Source organism: Phragmites australis, chromosome 19 (genome assembly GCF_958298935.1).
Source record: "Phragmites australis chromosome 19, lpPhrAust1.1, whole genome shotgun sequence".
NCBI lineage: Eukaryota > Viridiplantae > Streptophyta > Magnoliopsida > Poales > Poaceae > Phragmites > Phragmites australis.
Window position 1 is genome coordinate 297,488 of NC_084939.1, and position 18,985 is coordinate 316,472.

An 18,985-nucleotide genomic window follows, 5' to 3' on the forward strand; every position below is an offset into this window, starting at 1 on the left:
CCTCTCTCCGGTTTTTAAATTCACTGCCCGCTGGAGCCCACAAGATCTCACACCCATTCGACGGGTGAGACCTTGTTCTCACTCGTTGAACGGGCGACGGTAGGTTAGACCTGCGATTTTTTGAAACGGCCGTGTATTCTTGATAATATTTAAGAAATAAAATATATAAAAAAATTCGCGTGGATGGTGCCCGTGCCCAATATGCGTCGCGCCGGGATGGGCCTTGGGCTACGTAATTCCATGTTACTCACGGCCCAGCAAAGCAAAGTGTTTCCTCTAAAAAAAAGCAAAAAAAAAAAAAAAAAGAAGAAGCAATGTTAGCAACAAAGGAATCTCACTGAAGCTTGGCACAGCCCAAATGTGAAGGTAGAAGAAAGCTTTGCTTGCTTGCTTCGTCAAGCAAGGAATAGCATCATTTGCCTCTGCAACCGCAAGTTTTTCATGCCAAGTTTATAAAGGACTCGATGGATCCTAGCGCCCTATTTCCATGCCGGTATAGCAACAAGGGAGCCCGGCCCCGCCCCGCCTGCAAATTAAGGTGACCACCATCTTTCCTTAGCTACTCAACTGTCTTGCTTCAAATCTTGTCCCACCGGGTTCACAATTTTGCATGCCTGTGTACTTAATTAGCCGTCGTTTTTAGAGTTTTAGGGACGATGCCCCAGTCTCATTGCATTTCAACAGACAAAACATCGTTTACAGCTCAGTAATCACAAAATCTCACTGGTACAAGCAGTTTCCAATCATCAGAGAATCAGATATTACATTTCATACTCCCCCATCACGACTTCAGACATATGATTGGCCTTCTAGAGCTCCTATTTAGTCCCCCAGGTAACAAGCCTTCCATCTGTCAGATTGTGTGTGATCCTCCCAGGTCTTAGTGCAATCTTCTTCAAGTTGTTGATGAATTGCTCCTACTTGGGCCAATTGTTCTTGGGACAGAGCAACTTTCAATTTCTCAGCATGGGGAGAACTTTTCTCCACAACATACTGATATCCTTCCAGATCCTATTATGAAAACACCTTAGCTTCCAAATCCCCCCCCCCCCCACCCACACAGACACAGGGCAGCAGAGCTAATCATATTCGCGATTCCATTGTTTCTATTGCTAACCCGAAATCTAGCTACAGACTCCAAATCAGAACCAATATGAACACCAATCGTTTCAGAAATGGCAGCCCACAACTGCTGGGCAACCACACAGTAAAAGAAAATGTGGTGTACTGACTGTTTCATTGCAAAATAAGTAAGAAGCGTCATCAACTTTTCTTCTCTCGCTTTATTGACTACTGTTCTTGCGTTGGTGACATTGATTTCATGTTTTTTTCTTTGCACTACAATATTGGAAGTAGAAACCATTTTTGTTCTTCCCATGCTTCAAGTAGCTAGTTATATAAACCGAAGCATGCTTGCACATCCGCTTTCAAGCAGAGGGCTTGGAATGTGGGAAGTAAGAAATGTAAGAGCAGAGTGTCAAGTACAACTATGAGTCGGTAAATTCCACAAGCTTATATGGAGAGCAATCTTTATTTTTTGCAGACTACTAACTGAAACTGCAATCGATGGCGGCAGTCCTGGATGCCTTGGCATCCTACGTCCAAAACATGCTAACAGAGATGACCAAAGAAGAGGTGGCGATGTTGCTAGGAGTCTCCGACGAGATCGACAAACTTGGCGCCAAGCTCGGGGACATCAAGAACTTCCTCGGTGACGCTGATAGGAGGAACATCACCGACCAGAGTGTGCAGGCATGGGTGAGAGAGCTTAGAGACACCATGTACGACGCAACCGACATACTCGACCTGTGCCAACTCAAGGCCATGGGGCGGGGCCCATCATCCTTGGACATGGGGTGCTTGAACCCCTTGCTCTTCTGCATGCGGAATCCTCTCTTCGCCCATGACATTGGCACTAGCATCAAGAAGCTCAACAAGAAGCTGGATGACATCAAGCAGCGGAGCACTGCGTTCAGCTTCATCAACCTCGGTTCCTACAAGGACCGTAGCAGGAAGGTGACATCATCCCACCTTACCAACCGTGAGACGTCAGGGCAACTCGACCGATCAAGTGTGGTCGGCGAAAAGATTGAAGTGGACACAAGGAAGCTGGTGGAGATGCTAACAGAGGAATTGGAAACCACTGGTAGCCATGACAATAGCAAGAAAATTATGGTCTTCGCTATTGTTGGTGTTGGTGGGATCGGCAAGACCACCCTCGCTCAAAAGATCTTCAACAACGACACCGTCAAATGTGACTTCACCAAGAAAATATGGTTGAGTGTCAACCAGGACTTCAGTGAGGCTGAGATGCTAAGGAGAGCCATCACTGAAGCTGGGGGAGACCACCATGTAACCGGAAATGCAAAAGCAACCCTTCAGCGAATCCTGGAGAATGCCTTAGAGGGGCACAAGACCTTTCTGGTAATGGACGATGTTTGGAATCACCAAGCATGGGAGGATGTGCTTAAAACACCATTGGTAAATGCCGTTGGTCGTGGTAGCCGAGTCCTAGTCACCACAAGGCATGAAATGGTTGCACGAGCTATGAAATCCAGGGAACCCTACCACCATGTCGACAAACTAGACCCTGAAGATGCCTGGTCCTTGCTCAAGAAGCAGGTCAGTACGGTATTATTTTTCTTTTATGTTTTTTCTTTTCCTTTTGCGAGGTGTATCATATAATCTAAATCATCAGTAGGGTGTTTGGCTTTAGGGATCAATCCATCCTAAATATGATGGTCCATCATAGGACCATCTCGTGAATTCTAGTGAGATGACCCCATTCCTCGTATGTATTACATCAAAACATATGCTTATGAGGAATGGGGTCGTGATGGATCAAATCATTCCTTTTCTCAGACCAAACAAGTGGGTTAGGTTCAGAGCTATGATCAAATGATCCATCACCCTCTAATTCCTCTAACTAAACACCAAGTTTAGACTTAAATTCCCATCCATGAATGCATCTTGTTGTCAGTATGGCATCTGTGTATCAGGTTAGCTTCACTATCAGCTACTACATTTGTTTCACAATATACTCCTTAGTGTTCAACAATGTATTCTTAGGGTTTTGCGTATATATAAAATACATCAAAATCGTGCGTTAGAGTAGTTTCTTTTGTGATGTGCTTATTAGTAAAAGCATATCTCACCAAGCGGCACTGGCCACTAGTGATATATCTGTTACTCATTTTATTTTATTTTTTGAAAGGGTTGTTACTCATTTTATTGGCTTGAACTGCTTGCAGGTAATCGGAAATGGAAATGATGAGCCTCTGATTGATATGCTAAAGGACATTGGGATGAGAATTATAGCAAAATGTGATTGTTTGCCACTTGCTGTCAAAGTAATGGGAGGTCTCCTGTGCAAGAAAATGGCAAGGCGAAGAGATTGGGAAAAAGTCCTGAATGATTCAATATGGTCAGTATCTCAAATGCCTGAAGAGCTAAACTATGCAATATACCTTAGCTATGAAGACTTGCATCCTTCTTTGAAGCAATGCTTTTTACATTACTCCCTCATCCCTAATAAGAGCACAGTGTTCTTCATTGATGACATTGTTAGTATGTGGATTAGTGAAGGATTTATTGACGACAACTCGGATGAATTAGAAGAATTAGGAACGGAGTACTACAATGAGTTAATACTGAGGAACCTTATGGAGCCAGATCCTTGGTACGTTGATCGATGGGTTTGCAACATGCATGATGTTGTTCGCTCATTTGCTCAATATGTGGCTAGAGATGAAGCACTAGTAGCTCACGAAGGGCAAATCGATATTATTGGTAAACTTAACTCACAAAAGTTTATTCGGATATCACTGGAAACTGAAGGATCGGAATCGGATGAGTTAGCATGGAGTTCTCTGCAAGCACAGAAATCACTGAGAACACTAATAGTAGCTGGGCATATAGGGATTAAAGCTGGTGATTCGTTGGCTGCCTTTTCAAGTCTACGGACCCTGCATATAGACTCAACAAATTTTGATGTATTGGCCAAATCATTGTATCAACTCAAACACTTGAGGTATTTCTCTATCGACGACACTAACATATCTAGACTGCCCGAAAACATTGGCAAGATGAAATTCTTGCAGTACATCAGCCTAGATAGCTGTGAAAATTTGGTGAAGCTTCCTAGTAGCATTGAAAAGCTACGGCAGCTGAGGTTTCTTAGCCTTAATGGCACAAGTATAAATAATATACCTAGGGGATTCTACGTTCTAACTAACTTGAGGAAACTGTATGGGTTTCCAGACCACATGGATGGTGACTGGTGTAGTTTGCAAGTGTTGGGACCTCTTTCCCGGCTCATGGGCCTTTCTGTATATGGTCTAGATGATGTAGTTGCTGCCTCGTTCGCCACAAAGGCCAAGCTTGGTGAAAAAAATGCATCTGAGCTATCTGCTCTTAAATTGCACTAGTAGACTAGGGGATGATGGCCGGTTGGTCAGAGAGGATGAAGGAGTCTCTGAGGAAGAGCAGCAACGAATCATGGATGTGTTTGATGAGCTCTGCCCTCCGCCCTGCTTAGATGTTCTTCAAATTGAAGGATATATTGGGCGGTGGTTCCCAAGGTGGATGACATCAAATGCAGCTGCACCCCTCAAGAACCTGCGGATTATAACAATGGATGATCTGGCTTGCTGCACCGAGCTCCCAAATGGCTTGTGTCATCTACCTTGCTTGGAGCTCCTTCAGATTGTTCGAGCCCCAGCCATCAAGCGTGTTGGGCCAGAATTCCTGCAACCCTACCATCATCACCACCATCCTTCCCAGTTGTCTGCTGCGTTTCCCAGATTGCACCACCTGTACTTCATGGGAATGGTGGAATGGGAGGAGTGGGAGTGGGAGGAGCAAGTGCAAGCCATGCCTCACTTGGAGGAGCTTCTTCTCAAGAGTTGCAAGTTGAGGTGTATTCCTTCTGGCCTTGCCTCCCATGCGAGGTCTTTGAAAAAGTTAAAAGTACATGAGGTTCAGCACCTCAACTTCCTGGAGAATTTTGCTTCTGTTGTTCAGCTCCAAGTGAAAAAGAACCCCGACCTGAAGAGGATTGCTAATCTCCCCAAGTTGCAGGAGCTTCACATATCTATGTGCCCAAAGCTGAAGGTATTGGAGGGTGTCTCTGCACTCGAAAGACTCGACGTGGAGGATTACAACACTGAGACGCTCCCTGGATACCTGAAGGATGTGAACCCAAGGCATTTGCAGCTAGATTGTCACTTATCACTGCTCACTTCCATAGCCGCAGGAAAATCTAGCTGTGAGTGGGACAACTTTAGCCATATTCAACATGTCAAGGCATATGCAAACGATGGAGATACTGAAAGGAAATGGTACGTGCTGTACACAAGAGATCCTTTCAACTTGGAGACAAACATCGTTAACAGCTCTTCCAAATCTGAAGGTGAATTAACATAACCGCTTCATTTTATTTATCCGATTGCTCCTTCAATCTGTATCATTTCTGAATTTCCTGTTGTTGGTTCAGTTTAGCCTTACTACATTTTATACATTGCTGGTTGTTTAACTCGACTCCCTATGTCATTTCAGAGAATGAAGACAAAGAGGCTTCTGGGGATGCAGAGGAATACTTTCAAGTGTAGTAAGGAAATATGCATGTTATACAATGTTGTGTTCCGAGTCAGTGGAAGGTCTACAAGGTCCAGCCAAAGTTCCAGTCCAAAAAAGTATGCCATCTTCATTTTCATTTACCATATTCAGCAATATAGCTGTCATATTTTTACAATTATTTATGCAGTTTTAATTGTGCATAAATAGCTTCGTTCGTGATACTTTTTGTGTTTTATTGTTTTGTGCAGCCTTATTATCATCAACTACCTCGCCTGCTTTGCTAGTTTGGCTCATCTTTCAGAGTCTGTTAGACCAACAGGGAAGCTACTAAACACTATTGCTGAAATCGGAATATATGCACTGAATAATTTCGAGAGTGGGTACCGGATGAAACGAATACTGCTATTAAGAATTGCTGTAAGTTTTTTTTTGTTTCTTCTCGAAATTGTTGCAGTTTTGCTTTTGCCTAAAATGTCATGACATGATTTTTCCTTCTCTTGTTCATTCTACTTTTTTCAATCATTTCAAACAATGTAGCTTGCACTTACTCTGTATTTCAATCATTTTCTGTTGTTTTAGTATATGTTTGTTGCATTTTGGCTTGCTAGTTACTGATCTTGGATGTTCTGCAATATGTAAGAGAAGCACATTTTCAAAAAATTAGAAGCAAAATGTCAGTATGTAGAAGCACATGTTCTGACATTCAAAATAGTATGTAGAAGCATTTTGCTTGCTACAATAGCTCAGTTGATACTTTATACTATAGTTGAATTTTTATTACATTCAATTCGACGTACAAGCAATTTTATGAGTTGCATAAGCATATATGGACAAGATAATTACTGTAAGAATTGCTATAAGTTTATACTATTGTTTTAGTATATGTTTGATGCATTTTCTGTTGTTTTAGTATATGTTTGTTGCATTTTCGCTTGCTGGTTACTGATCTTGGATGCTCTGCAATATGTAAGAGAAGCACATTTTCAAAAAAGCAAAAGCAAAATATCAGTATGCAGAAGCACATGTTCTGACATTCAAAATAGTATGTAGAAGCATTTTTCTTGCTACAATATCTCAGTTGATACTTTATACTATGGTTGAATTTTTATTACATTTAATTCGATGTACAAGCAAAATGAATACTACCATTAAGAATTGCTGTAAATTTTTTGGTTTCTTCTTGAAATTATTGCAGTTTTGCTTTTGCCTAAAATGTCATGACATGCTTTTCCCTTCTCCTCTTGTTCATTCTACTTTTTTCAATCATTCCAAACAATATAGCTTGCACTTACTCTGTATTTCTTTTTTGCTAGACTTACATGCAAGATGGTCAGCTGGACCATGCTGAAGTCAAAAGGGCATTCCACAAACGTATAGAACATCTGGATTGTTTTCAAATGGTTCGCTCTATGTTGCCTCCTTTTTTTATTTAATTATTAAGTACAAGTAGTATGTTATCAAGCTGTGTTGCTTATAATTTTGAGAAACAATATAGGTATTGTTCCCTATCCTTCAAACATGGACATCACAAGGGCTGGATGAAAAAATTCGGCACTACTTCCTTTTGGTTTTGAACTTGTAGGCAAAGTGTTTTGAGGTGCTTGACTCCATGAGGTCTCTAAATGATGAAAAGCTAGTAAATTGTTGTGCTACCCTTTAACAATGAATCAAGGAGTGTTGGAAAATATTCTACAAGACACAAAGAAGAAAATAGACTCCTATGAACTGATAGACATTCAAGTACCTTTGCAGACCAATAAGTAAGTCGATACTATCACTTATGTTTTTATCTTCCTTTTATTTTACTCTTGTCTGTTCAAATTGCGAAATTATGTGCTTTTTTTTTCAGCTAAGATTGTGAACATTGGAATGGTAGAATCCTACCTACATTCAAGGAAGAACATATGCCAAACATTCGTAAGTTGCTGACATATAAATGGCTTAACCACCCTAAAAATAATATAAATTGGAAGCCGAAGCTAAAAATATAATAGGTACCAGCTACAATATCTCAGTTTATACTTTATACTATTGTCGATTTTTTATTCCATTCAATTCGGCGTGCAAGCATTTTTATGAGTTGCATAAACATATATGCAAAGAACAAGAAGCACATTTTCTATTGTTTTATTGCATTTTCGCTTGCTGGTTACTAATCTTGGATGTTCTGCAATATGTAAGAGAAGCACATTTTCAAAAAAGCAGAAGCAAAATGTCAGTATGCATAAGCACATGTTCTGACATTCAAAATAGTATGTAGAAGCATTTTGCTTGCTACAATATCTCAATTGATACTTTATACTATGGTTGAATTTTTATTACATTCAATTCGACGTACAAGCAATTTTATGAGTTGCATAAGCATATATGCAATGAACAAGAAGCAAATTTTCTGTTGGCTAGTATATATTGTTGCATTTTCACTTGTTGATTACTGATGAAGATCATGGATGATCTGCCATATATAAGAGAAGCATATTTTCAAAAGGCAGAAACAAAATGTATTAGTATGTACAAGCATATTTCTAAAAACAGAGAAGCAACCTGACTTTCAAAATCATTAAGTAAAGTGCATCAAGCATTTGGTTCAGTAAACCACCTCATTGTTCATTACATAAATAAATTAAATAAACACTCTAATATTTATATCTCTGCATAACTGCTATGTGAATAGCTGCATTTCTGCATTTGGAACTCTTTTTTTATTTTATTCGGACACTTGGGAGCTGTGTGCTTATTAGAGTGGCAAATGCTGCACTGGTTCCTTCTTTTTGGTTGTGCATTCATTCCATTAGATAGTCTTTTTTGAGTTTTTTCGCCCTTTGACAACTGATCTTGGAGGATTCTTTACTTTTCCTGAGGTACTAGGAACAGAAGCATCCTGTAGATTTGTGCCAATAGTCCCAAGTCCAGTAGGACTAGACATAGCAGCTGTTGTTGCAGCAACTGAAGTTGCAGTAGTTAAAGCTGCAGCAGCTGCCGTAATATGTGCAGTTGTAGCATCAGGAGTGCTGGGATTATTGAGAGCACCAGCAGCAGTATTAGCTGATGTCTCATTCCACTGTGTTCTTTTCTTCTTCTTTTGAGATCTTCAAGTTTAGATTACATCATTTCAATGTGCTTTGTAACAATTTCATAAGCATCTTCTGAATTTGAACCCTCACGAGCAAACTTTGTGAGCATAGAGGCAAGATTGCTGAATCTTACTGTCCTTTGGTTCTGCAAAGGCATACCACTGGTCCCAACGTTAGTTTGAAGATTTGAATTAGCATTTGTACCAATTGGTATTTCCTGTTGCTTCCACCTTTCCAATATGTATCAGTCAGGCACCTTCTTGACACCAAATCTGCTCGTAATCTTGATGATGTGACAACAAATTGTGCCATCCCTATCAAACTTGCTGCACTCGCAATAGTAGCTTTCTTCTTCTTCAATTGTTATCACATCATATGACCTAGTGCCATAGCCATCAACAAACTTGTCATTCGTTACAAGCCTGAACTGGTAGTCACCTATAGGCTGCACAAAATACTCTTTGATCTTTTCAAATTCTTTCGAGAATATATTCTTCGTGTACACGGTTGAGGCATGCTTCTCAATAGGGTTCTTCGACCATGTGTTTCGAGTCTTATCATCGGTTCTGAAGTCTTGCCCATCTTGAGAAACAAGGCACTTATCTTGAATCTTCTGGTATTGCTTGACAAAATCCAGTATTGATAAGTTTGGGCTGACATACAACTTCAACACTGCGTTAAAACTTTTACTTCTTTAAGCCATGCCTTTGAATCATAGCATGCCACTTTGTCTCGAACTCTTCCGACGTCACACTGTAGTTTATACAATCCTTGAAGTTGTCCTCCAAATCTTTATCTTCCTTAAGTAATGGACCTACAGTTCCAGATGCTTTATTCATTATGTGCCATCGGCAGTTCCTGTGATTTGCATGTGGGAACATATGTTCAATTGCACTTCTCATAGCACCATTTTGATCAGTAATAATATTCAGCGGAGCTTTCCCTTTCATTGCTTCCAAGAATGTTTGGAAAAGCCAGACAAAGCTTGGTGTCTTTTCATCTCTTAGGAACGCACAACCTAGCTGGAATGACTGACCATGTCTGTTTATTCCAATGAAGGGTGCAAAGGGCATATCATACATGTTTGTCATATATGTTGTATCAAAAGACACAAAGTCATGATATGTTTCATACGTCTTCCTTGCTGCACCATCTATTCAGAATAGGTTTTGAAGCTTGTAATCAGTATCCAACTTAAACTTGTAAAAAAAATCTGGGTCATGTTGCTTCAATTCTTCAAAATATTTCAGCGTTTCTTGCATATCTTTATACTTTTCAATTGTACGGAGTGTTGAGCGGAAGTTGTGCACATCTTTATCTTCATATGGTACTAGTTGCCTAGAGCCATAGAATTCAGACATTAGCTGCATAATGCGCCCTATTTTTAAGTTGCAACCATGCAGCAAAGTGATAAAGGCTTTCTCTTTGTTAGGAATTTCTTTATGTGACCTAAGGAATTTTCAAAGTGATAAAGGCTTTCTCTTTGTTAGTTAGGAATTTCTTCATGTGACCTCAGGAATCTTGTCAGTGAAGGCTTGGTAATGAGTGCATGATTGTGCTCAGATATGAAATAAATCACATGTCACCTAGCACCAATGAGCTTCACAACCATTCTTGCTTTGTATTGCGTATACTTCATTTTCTTCCTCTTTCTTTTGCTGCCAGCACTCTTTTTATTATGCTTCCTGTCTTCTCATTCTCCTAGCTTCTCAGCACCCTCCTCTTGATAAGAATTATAATCATCAAAATCATCTATGAGCTCATCAATTTGTTCTTCAGATTTACTTTTCTTTTCTTTCCTTTACCTTATTTGTTGCAAACAAACTGAACATTTTCTACCTCTTTGGTAAATGCTAATCTGCGTGACGTGTTTGTCCTAATTGAGAAGCCAATTCTTTTAGCATATGAATTGTAGTACTCTTTTGCTTCCGATAGAGTGCTGAATGTCATTCCATTGTGTGGCCCTTGAGGTGTAGACCACACTTCTGTATCAGTAGCATCTGGAAAAAGACCTTCTGTACCAGTTTGACCACCATCCAATTATGTGGTATGAACAACTTGCTAAATTTCTTCTCGGTGTGTCTCTTCAAGTGACGTCCTAACCTCTGAAACGCTAGGAGCATCTCGCTACTCAATTGGATCCACCTGAGTGCAAAATTTAATAGTATGTAGAAGCATATTTTCAAAAGATACAAGCAAAATGTAATAGTATGTAGAAGCATATGTTGCATAAGCATATATGCAATGAACAAGAAGCAAAATTTGTGTTGTATAAGCATATTTTCTCCTTTGTAGAAGCATATTTTCAAAAGATAGAAGCAAATGTAATAGTATGTACAAGCATATGTTGTATAAGCATATATGCAATGGGTTGCATAAGAATATATGCAATGGTTGCATAAGCATATAGCATAAGTGTGTCTCTTCAAGTGACATTCTAACCTCTGGGGCGCTAGGAGCATCTCGCTGCTCAACAGTATCCACCTAAGTGCAAAAGGTTGGATTGTTTGTAGCCGTATCTATGTTAGCTCCAAAAATGAAATCAAGTCAACATCAGGTGGTAGTTTATTCAGATCCATCTTGTATCGCTTCTTTTTTTTTTCCTGCATGGACATGAAACAAAAACCTGAATTGAATGACATATCACACTCACATGTTTGCTTTTTTTAACAAAAAAATTATGTTAGTCATGCCATACTATAAACATTTGTGCATTTTGTGTGGGAATACATGCTACAGAGAATACTAAATTATGTATTCTTTTTTGTTTTTTACAGGGAGCACTTTTGTGTTTCATGCCAAGCAACAGCCTGTAGTAAGGTAACTAGTGTCCAAATCAGATCTGTTGTGCTTCTTTCACTTAGATATATTGTTGTGGTATCTATCAAGCAAACCTACTTATTTAGTTAAGGTAATTAAATATTTGGAGAAACAAAATTTAACAACTAACAAGTATAAACAAGCAAAGATTAGCCTACTGGCTACTGCCCTAGACGAAGTATAGGTTGTTTCTTTCATCTGGTCATCTATCCCCTATTGGCTGTTGCCCTAGACAAAGTAAAATGGACCACTGCTGCTTGCATTCAGTGTTAGGCTACTTAATTGGTTCGGAGAAGCATATTTTTGTCAACTAATAAGCATTTCTGCCAAATATTTAGTACAAAGTAAATATATAGCGAGATTGCTCATACACCCTTCTTTTTCTCTGTTTGCAATGCAGGTACTCAAATTGTCACTGCAATGCTTGTTGTATATGCATTATGCAAGAGAAGAATAATCTACTCATTTGGGATCAAGCAAATTGTGAAGCTTTTCTAGTTATGTTTGCTTTTTTTAGTTCAAACTCTATTACCTGATCTGTGCATCTGTTTTTCTTATGTAGTTTAAACTACAGTGCTATATGCAGAAGAGGTTAGGTATGTGAATATGTGTAAATATATGGTTAGAAATATGTGAGGCAGCCTTTTTAAAACTTGTGCACATATTTATGTGCTGTGAAAACTTGCATGTTAATCTATCATGCATATGAATTGGGACAATTTGTCTTGATAAAGAGATGAAAAACAGATCTACACTATTAATATGCTGTGTTGATAGGGAAGCAGATTTACATGTTGATCTGTGATGCATAGCAGTAGGGGATCAAAACTGGCAGCATCTTTGCCATATCCAAATTGGTACAGATGTTGATCTGTGATGCATAGCAGTAGGGAAGCAAATCTGTGATGCATAGGCAACCTTTCTGTCTTTTCTTAGATATGCATATTTTTTAGTAAATTTGTGTTTAGATCTGCAGTTTATCAACATTATGGGCTCTTCTTTCTAGGCAAAAAAGTCGATCAGTTGGGCAAAAAGGGGCAGAGGAAAGTTGCAGATGCATACCTGTGTTTCTTCTTGGTGCGCAGCAGCAATGGCGATCTGGAGCTGCCTCCGCCGCTACACGTCTTGCTCCAAGAGGTGGCATGCGGGGGTTGGAGACGTGCGGTGGGACCGCGAGCGCCTGGGTGTGGTCGTGCTCCCGCGCGGGGTTTGCTTCTTTGGGTAGGTGGCCTAATTAGGAAGTGTACTAATCAGGATTTGTTTCCTAATGAGGGTGTGCGGGCGAAACTTCATCTGGACGCGCGTGCAGGCGTTAGCCTCTCCCATATTATGAAAGTATTTTTTAAGACAAATTTACACGTATGATTTTTATGTTTTCAAACTAAATATTTTAGAAGATATTGATAGTCAAAATTTTAAAAGTTTGATTGGATCTTAATCAAAGTGTAAGTATTTAAAATCGGAGGGAGTAGCAAACAATACATAATATCCACTTGATTACCTGCATTCCTAATCGAGACTCTTCTATTGCTTATATACAGTCCATCTGCTAGAGGCGCACTTGCAACTGGAGTCTGGAGACCAGGTTGGATCAGTCGGTGAACTAGCCTGATGCCTGATATATCTACACGGTAGTAAATGATAAAATGATCATCAGTTCATAGTAACATGTGCAGCTACATACTTTGATTTGGCCTTAACTTTGTCTCATCATCAGTTGTTGGCTTGCCTGGCAGGTAGTATATGATATTATGATGCCCTTCCTCATCAACACAATTATTTTCATCCTTGGTGGGCTGCGCAACGCGGTGCATCGAATGAGTCAAATATTTGGGAGATCAGAAAAGCTTCAATTTGACAACACACAATCGGGCGTTCAAGAGTGAATAGACAGATATTGTCCTGTTTATTCATAAAGAGAGAAGGTCGAATGCAACTTTCACGTAATTTTGGGTTAATTATAGTGTAGCTAGAGAGTCCTTGTGTTAAAATTTGGCCCCAGATTTGGGGCATATTTTTTCCCCACTGTTTTATTATACCTACAGAACTCTGGTTAATCTGCCAATTAGGTACCAGCATTTAGGCAAAACTCATGAAGGGACTCACCTTGAAAACTATAGCCCTGAACCACTGCTCCACCAAATTACTAACTACAGAAGAGTATTTACTGAAGTTCTTGTCACTACAAGAAATTCATGTATACCATACGAGCTCATGCAACTTACATCATAAGCATGGCAACAATAAGCGGCACCAATAATTATACCACGCTTGTGGATGTTTAACAAAGTAGTGTAGCCTTTCAGCTCAGTTATCAGCAGAGAACATACAGGAACAGGCGAACAACACTATCGTCCGTTGTTCCGAAGCATGTTTCTTTCCCCTCAAACCTTCTGCACTGAACGATTCCTTTACTGAAAAATTGGAGCGTAGGTGATGTAAAACAAATCAGGATTACGTAAAACAATTAGGTACAATGACAAAAAAAGGGCAGCCCTACCATTAGGTACAAATGAACAATGCTAATGAAATCTTTCATAATAAACCACAAGCAGATGCCAGAGTGAAACATGACTACAATAAAGCCAACATGGAACACAAACAGAGCATGCTGATGATGAAACCAGGCTACTAGCACAGAAATGCAGCAAAAACGTTTGCAGATGAAATAAGAAAAAGCATGAAAAATAATTATTCACCAGCACATCATAGCAATTCAAACAATATATGTTCCAACATCCAGCACAATTCAACTTAAGTAATCAGCACGTAAATGCATCAACAAATTATTTACAGAAGTAATAGACATGCACAAAAAACTAATAATTCACCACACCATATTAATAACCCAGCCATGACTAACCTTCCAACACAGTCCAACCAAAGTAACCAGGTGCAAGATAACATAGTTTTGTGCTACAATCCGTGGTTTCAAGAATGAAGCACTAGCATAACAAAAGCGGATAATGCAGGATAACTGGAAGCGCAATTCACTATTATGCGCTCAGTCAACCTCCTCGATCTTGGGGCCAGCGCCGCTGCCACCAGCAGAGGGAGCGTCCTCGTCCATGCCACCAGCCAGCGCCGGTGCCCTGGTACATCTTGGCGATGATGAGGTTGCAGATGCCCTTGAGCTCCTTCATCTTGTCCTCAAACTCATCAGCCTCAACGAGCTGGTTGCCATCGAGCCACTGGATGGCGTCGTCGATGGCATCCTCAATCTTCTTCTTGTCCGCAGAGTCAAGCTTGGAGGCGATCTTCTCATCCTTGATGGTGTTGCGCATGTTGTAGGCATAGTTCTCCAAGGAGTTCTTGGACTCTACCTTCTTCTTATGCTCCTCATCCTCAGACTTGTACTTCTCAGCATCCTAGACCATCTTCTCAATCTTCTCCTTACTCAGCCTGCCCTTGTCGTTGGTGATTGTGATCTTGTTCTTCTGGCCAGTGGTTTTGTCCTCAGCAGAGAGGTTCAGGATACTGTTGGTGTCGATGTCGAAGCACACAGTGATCTGAGGAACACCCCTGGGAGTAGGAGGGATGCCAGAGAGCTCAAACTTGCCCAGCAGGTTGTTGTCACGGGTCCTGGTCCTCTCACCCTCGTACACCTGGATAAGGACACCAGGCTGGTTGTTTGAGTAGGTAGAGAAAACCTGCTCCTTCTTGGTGGGGATGGTGGTGTTCCTTGGAATCAGAACTGTCATGACACCTCCAGCCGTCTCCAGAGTCCAGACCAAGAGAAAGAGGGGTAACATCCAGCAGGAGGAGGTCCTGGACCTTCTCGTTTCCCTCACCGCTCAAGATGGCAGCCTGGACAGCAGCTCAGTAGGCAACAGCCTCATCCGGGTTGATGCTCTTACAAAGCTCCTTCCCGTTGAAGAAGTCCTGAAGAAGCTGCTGCACCCTTGGGATTCTGGTGGAGCCACCAACAAGGACAACATCATGAACAGTACTATTGTCCATCTTAGCATCCCTGAGACACTTCTCCACAGGCTCCATACACTTCTTGAAGAGATCCATGTTGAGCTCCTCAAACCTGGCACAGGTGAAAGTTGAGTACAAGTCAATGCCCTCGTATAACGAGTCAATCTCAATGATGGTCTATGCAGTGGAGGACAGGGTCCTCTTCACCCTCTCACAAGATATCCTCAACCTCCTGAGAGCCTTGGGTTGCCACTGATATCCTTCTTATTCTTTCTCTTGAACACCTGGACAAAGTGGTTGACTATCCGGTTGTCAAAGTCCTCACCACCAAGGTGAGTATCACCAGTTGTGGCCTTGACCTCAAAGATACCTTCCTCAATGGTGAGAAGAGAGACATCAAAGGTACCACCTCCAAGGTCAAAGATGAGAACATTCTTTTCACAAACACTGGCAACCTTCTTGTCAAGACCATAAGCGATAGCAACAACCGTCAGCTCATTGATGATACACATAACATTGAGACCAACAATCACACTAGCATCCTTGGTGGCCTACCTCTGAGAGTCATTAAAGTAGGCAGGAACAGTGACAACAACATTCTTGATGGTGGTGCCTAGGTAGGCCTCAGCAATCTCCCTCATCTTAATGAGCACCATATAGGATGTGCTGCGTTGTGCAGCGCCAGCCCCGTCATGCTGCGCCTTCGTGCCATGCCACGCTACACCGCTTTTCTATGCTACGCAGCTGTGTGATGGACGGCTTCGGTGTGGGTTGGCGGCTTGGCGTCTCGGAGGGTGTGCTGCTCCACCCTCCCCCTACCCACCCCCTTGGCCTGGGCTGCTCCCGGCTTCTCCCCTCCTTCGTGGGGGCTCCTGGTGGGGCTATAGGGTCTCCGACACTAGGGAGGTGTTGGGATGGTGCGGCTTGGAGGTCTGCTAGTTTTCGGGCGTGGACTTTGGGACGGTGGAGTTGTGGGCGAAAAGTTTGCTCAATTACCTGTTGATACCAATGACGTTGGCGCCCTTGGGTGTCATCTTCTTCCTTAAGGCATCATTGGGGTGAATTCGTCTCCCTTGTGACTTCTCCAAGTGAAAACCCTGACCGGCTCTCCAGTCGAGTGACAGCGACATCATCGTCGCTCCCTTCCTGAAGGTGTCACTTCAGATGGCCTTCGCACTCTTCAGTGTTTGCTTGTTTCTCCTGTAGGTTTTACCCCTACATCCTTGATCTGCGATGGCTCTTCTTCCGAATGGCGCTTCACGACAGCGACTTGGTCCAATGCGTGCTCCTCCGAAGCGACGTGTTGTTGACTTGTGTGTCAAAGAGGTGCAGCGTGGGAGCAGACCTCTGCCAGCCGAGTGAGGGAGTTGCAGCGTGAGAGCTGGGCTTCGTTGATCAAGTTGTGTGAGACACAATTGCCAGACTGGTTAGCGCGCGAGGTGAGTTAGGTTGGAATTGTCTGTTTGTCTGGTTGTGCCTTTTCGTGTGGGAGTCTGTTTTCGTGTGGGAGTCTGTTTCGTGTTAAGGTCATGTTATCGTCTCGGGGTTGTTTGCCGGTTCGTTCAAACCGCTCAGTTGTTAGGTTTTCAGGCCTGATTTACCTATAAACTAGGTTATTCTTCTTATTAATATAATGACACGCATCTCTCCTGCCAGTTTGAGAAAAAATAGAGGAGATCTCTTCAGCTGCAAATTGCTTCTCCTCACCCTTGTCACCAGGTCCAGAGCTTAATGTCACCCTGGACAGAAGGATCAGTAAATCTCCTAGCAATGAGCCTCTTTGCATCTGCAGAGAAGGTGTTCTGTCAAATCGCAGTATAATTTTTCAGTAACAAGATGATGCTTGTAGTAAATAAAGAACATTGCAAAAAAAAAAAATCACCCAAACATGATAGAGAAAAAAAAGTCGACTAAATGTTACGCCATGACAATCACTACCACTAGTAACTTTTTGCAAGCAGAATATATTTCAAGGAGGCAACTACATTATATAAATGGCAGGACGTATCGTTCAGCAAACATTTAAATCATGCGAACTATATCTGCATCTCATAAAAGAAATTGAACTGTTGTCGTGTTTACAGTTCGACTTAGCATTATATTTGTTCACGGATTCATGATTCTTGTAGCCTAGAAAATAAGGCACCAAGATAGGTTACACAATTGACTAACTAGGAGAGCTAGAAATGTAAACAGCTATATAGTAACTGGAGGCTCATTTAGGAGCAACCAGTGTCGCAAGATCCGTCCCCCCCTTGTTATTTGCCATATTTCGAGACGCATAGTCACAAAAGAAGCCCATGTGTCAGATACCAGATGGCATTACAAGCATCCTAAAGTTTCTTCGTTGATTAAAAAGAATGACATTTAACTAAGCATGCAACCTCAGCCGAAAGATGGTGATTGTTTTCTGAATAATCACTTTAGTTGAGCAAATGAGTAAATTTACATCATAAAGGGCAAAGCCATTGAAATTCAGTTAACAATTGCATAGCTTCATATGCTAGAACAGAAACAAAAGAGGACTTTTGAAAGCGAAAGCTGTATAGAGCGGAGATCAGATGGTAGTGCATGATTTAGATTGATCATCATCTGAGATGCAGACGTGTGGTATGGATAAAGCATCATCACTTCTCCCCTTCACAAAAATAGGAAGTTTTTCGGGCTACGTAACACAGCCTAATAACAAGACGCTCGTAAGCAAATTGTGGCGCAACTGGAGTGTAAAACAAATGCATCTAGCAATATCTGTTGCGACATGAAACATATGGCTAAAGAAAAGTCCACATCACTCACCAAAGACTGTTTTTTTTTTTAGTGGACACCGAAGACTGTGTTGATGGCGTTCATTGACTCGGAGCGTCTCATTGGATATGCTTCTTCTTGGCGGCATCTCCAATGAGGCGCTCCGAGCCGGTGAACGCCACATAGGAGGGGTGGTGTGGTTACCCTGATCGTTGGTGATAATCTTGACACGATCATGCTGCCAGACGCCGACGCAGGAGTAGGTCGTGCCATGATCGATCACTCGATACCTATGGCGGGGCCCTCGCCCTTGTCAGACATCTCCCTTCCCTCCACAGGACTTGAACCCGCTGGAGGAGGATGGTGAGTAATGGCGGTGGCTAGGATTTTGTGGGAACTTATCGCAGGAGAAGGAGTGGGCTTGAGAAGGTTCCGGCGACGATGGGGTTGGTTGCCGTTGGATGGTGGGCGGCGCGGCGGCTAGGGTATGCTGGTTCCAAGATTCCTGGAGCAAGAAAGATAAATCAAAATCAAAATGAAAACGGTATGGAGTACGGATGGCCCATGTTGTGTCGGCCCACTTGAGCTAGTTTGGTGGGCTTGTCAATAATTCCAATGCAGAAAAGGAGGGAGCCACCGACATTCAGATAGTAACTCTTACAGTTTATCCTTTATTTACCTGAACTCGACCTGTCTGTATCAGTATCACCTAAATCTTGGACACCTGGCAGGCCATGAGGTCAAATTGCTCACCTTTGCGGTACACATGCTGTGTATCTGCAAGACTGCAAAGCATAAATCAGGTTTTCAGATGGTTGAGTTGTCACACATTTTCCCCAAAATGGTCC

At 41.7% G+C, this 18,985-nt stretch overlaps 1 long non-coding RNA gene, 3 other non-coding genes and 2 pseudogenes across 4 annotated transcripts; 2 read left to right on the forward strand and 4 right to left on the reverse strand.

The window, feature by feature from the left end:
* Positions 1-1,547: 1,547 nt before the first annotated feature.
* LOC133900646 (putative disease resistance protein RGA1) lies at positions 1,548-5,682 on the forward strand (annotated as a pseudogene).
* Positions 5,683-6,920: 1,238 nt separating this feature from the next.
* LOC133900121 (uncharacterized) lies at positions 6,921-7,548 on the forward strand. The gene is made up of 3 exons (XR_009906509.1): positions 6,921-6,977; positions 7,073-7,337; positions 7,427-7,548. It is a non-coding gene; the product is annotated as an uncharacterized LOC133900121 (long non-coding RNA).
* A 6,927-nt stretch (positions 7,549-14,475) lies between these two features.
* Positions 14,476-18,458, reverse strand: LOC133900475 (heat shock 70 kDa protein 1-like; annotated as a pseudogene).
* On the reverse strand, positions 17,577-17,717 carry LOC133901119 (small nucleolar RNA F1/F2/snoR5a). Its single transcript, XR_009906654.1, has one exon. It is a non-coding gene; the product is annotated as a small nucleolar RNA F1/F2/snoR5a (small nucleolar RNA).
* On the reverse strand, positions 17,771-17,854 carry LOC133901123 (small nucleolar RNA Z196/R39/R59 family). Its single transcript, XR_009906657.1, has one exon. It is a non-coding gene; the product is annotated as a small nucleolar RNA Z196/R39/R59 family (small nucleolar RNA).
* LOC133901122 (small nucleolar RNA Z195/SNORD33/SNORD32 family) lies at positions 17,944-18,030 on the reverse strand. The gene has a single exon (XR_009906656.1). It is a non-coding gene; the product is annotated as a small nucleolar RNA Z195/SNORD33/SNORD32 family (small nucleolar RNA).
* Positions 18,459-18,985: the final 527 nt, after the last annotated feature.